The sequence below is a fragment of the Suricata suricatta genome, chromosome 3 (genome assembly GCF_006229205.1).
Source record: "Suricata suricatta isolate VVHF042 chromosome 3, meerkat_22Aug2017_6uvM2_HiC, whole genome shotgun sequence".
Taxonomy (NCBI): Eukaryota; Metazoa; Chordata; class Mammalia; order Carnivora; family Herpestidae; genus Suricata; species Suricata suricatta.
In genome coordinates, this window is record NC_043702.1 from 83,294 (window position 1) to 86,283 (window position 2,990).

A 2,990-nucleotide genomic window follows, 5' to 3' on the forward strand; every position below is an offset into this window, starting at 1 on the left:
CCCAAGGAGGCCGAAGAGGTCACCCCCTGCTGTCCTGTCCCGCCCCCTCCTGGCAGGAAAGAGCTACAGAAGAGTGGGGCCAGGCGAGCTCTAGTCTGTGTGGGGTAGGGGGGAAGAACTTGGAAAGCTGCTGGTCCCCACAGTGATGAGAGGAAGATGCGCACCCCCAGTGTCTGGGCCCTCCCCCAGCTGAACCCCACAAGCTGCAGCCAGGTTGGGAAGGGTGTGGTGCGCTTGAGGGCTCCCCAGAGTGGAAGGCTAAGTGGCGGGGGCGGGGGGCGGACGACACAGATGGGGAGGCAACATTCCAGGCACCAAGGGAGCCCTGGCAAGAGGGTTCCCTCCCAGGGATGTGGGGGCAGGGTAGATTCAGCAAGGACAAAGAAGACCCCCACACTGCAGCCCTGGCCTCTCTTCCACAATGGGGCTTCTCTAGAGGTAAGGAAAGTGGCCCAGGCCTAGGAGTGTGCTTCCAAGGCAGGCTCACATTTGGGGTGCACATGGGGGCCTCTCTCTCTGATTTGCACAAAGGCAAATGTGGGCTGGCCCAGCCCCTTGGAAGAATGAGTGAATGAATGAATGAGGAATGAGTGAATGAGCAGAGAGGTCCAGGGCACCAAGGACGATACAAGGTGGCAGTGCCACACGCCAGACTTTGAGCAGCCAGGGCCCCCTGCCAGGCACTGTGGGGGTTGACTGTTCCCTAGAGAGCACTGAGGAGAGGGGAGGCAGGGAGAGCCAGACCCCCCCCACCTCACGGTTGGAGCAGTGCTTTCAGCGGATCAAGCCCTCGCACAGGGCGCAGCCGGCGCATGTCCAGAGACAGGACGGAGACAGCTGACCGGTTACGGGAATGAGCGCCCCAACACGGGAGTGGCCTTGCTGGCTGGTTGGCTGGACATCAGCTCCTGAGGTCCCCAAAACAGACATCTCTGCCTCAGTCCACCTCAGCCCAGGGCCACCTGCTCCTGAAAGGCTCTCGCGAGCAGCACACAGGCGTACCCCACTGCCTGCCACGTCCCCACCACAGCCTCTGTGAGCAGTTTCCTGTGTCCAGGAAGCCCCCACCCCCAGTCTGCATCCAAAGGGCAATTGTACCCAAGCAGGAAGCAGGTGCAAGTGCCACATGTCCCCACAGGCTGAACGGACACAAAGGGACATTCTCTCCACTTGGCTCACACTACAGGCCCTGAGACCCCCTGGGCTGGTGTCCCTAAGAGCAGAGGCTCCAGGCTACCCCGCCCCCAGCCTCAGGACAGAGCAGAAGACTTGGAAGCTCACTCTGCTGACTGCACAAAGCAGGGCTGCTGGGCCCTTAGCGCCGTCCTTGCAGAGGTCAGCCTTAGGCTTCCTCGGAGCTGCAGAGTCCCAGGGAGACCCCCTCAATCTAAGAGGGAGGGCAACCCTTGTGGACCCCCAGATCGGCAGGAACCAGGGGGCTGGCGTGACCAGGATAGGATGGTTGGGTCCCAGCATCCTGTCTGGGCTCCTCCCTGGAGCACTCCGGACGGCCCTCCGGACCAGCATGTCTCCTATCCTTTGGGCCAGGACCCCAGCCTGCTGCTGGCATGTAAATGCACACACGTGCAGAACAGGGCCTTGTGTACACGGTGGGCAGAGGGGCCTCTTAGTGCTGCCCCTGCAGGATGGACCTCAGCGCCACCTGAGTGTCCTACGCCCTCACAGGGGCAAGGACTCCATTACAAACCCTGGGTTTGGCAGAGCGTGACCTATGCAGCCATGGCTGCCTGCAGGCTAGGACAGCGCCCCCAGTGTTGAGCCCCCACACCCACCTACATCACCCAACCTCTAAGTCTATCCTTGGGGCCCTTCGGCACACCTGTCACTCGGGCCAGGACTTCAGCCCACAGGGGGCCCTCAGCCCACGCACCCACCGCCCCCACCTCCCCCCACCCACAGTCCACACGCCCACCGCCCCCACCCTCAGTCCATGCACCCACCACTCCCCATGCTCAGCCCATGCACCCACCGCCCTTGGCCCAGAGAAGGGCAGCTGAGGAGCCCATGGTCCAAGGGGCAGGGAGGGCCTTGCCAGGCACCACAGGGAGGTCGCAGAGCTGGCTGTGGGGCAGCGACAGGAGCCCCTGCTTCTCCAAGCCACCGAACAGGGCAGAGACAGGGCCTGCTGTGTGGGCGGGGACCAGAGCTGGTGGGCTCCCAGGGCTGCATCAGGACCTGAGGCCCAGGACCCTCCCTCCAGCTGTGCAGCACTGGGAGCTGGCTGAAGAGCAGAAGGGCCGCAGGGGCGGGCCGGCATCGTGACAGGGCCACACGAGGTTCCTCCCCGCTGCTCAGCTCCCACCCCGAGCGCTTGCCGTCTGGGGGCTCTCCCTCCAGCGAGGCTGCGCCATGCAGCTGGCCACCAAAGGCCACCGCTGACCTCTGAGCAGGACACAGATATCTGCTGCCAGCGAGCCTCGCCCAGAGACACCCTGCCGAGCAAAGTCAAGTGAGCACTCAGCCTCCTGGGCATGCCATGACCTTCACCCCACCCCGGACACGTGGGCCCTCGGCTGTCCCTGTGCTGCAGCCCCACGGCCATGCTAAGGAAACAGGTCAGAGCAGGTGGGGCCAGCATCGGCCCCTTCCCAGCCCCAGCCACCTGGCCAGTGCCACCAGGACCCACTTCCCTGGGGACTGCTGCCCAGGCCAGGGCTCCAGGGGTACCTGCAGCATCCAGCCACCATCTGTGGAAAGGCCAAGGGGCCGTCCTGCTCAGGGGCTCTCTGGGCCCCACCTGCACTCCAGCCCCTGTCCCTCCCTCTGACAGGTGTCACCAGCAGGACCCCAAGACCTGAGCTCTACTGCCCACCCCCGCTTGTCCCCTGACCTTTCTCCCCCTTTCTCCCTGAAGCTCTTCTTTCCCCAGGTCTCCTCATTCAGGCAAAAGACCGGAAGGTAAGCATCCTGCGATGGAAACTCAGACTTGCCCCAAGCAGTGACAGCAGCTTGGGCAAAGAGCTCTGGGG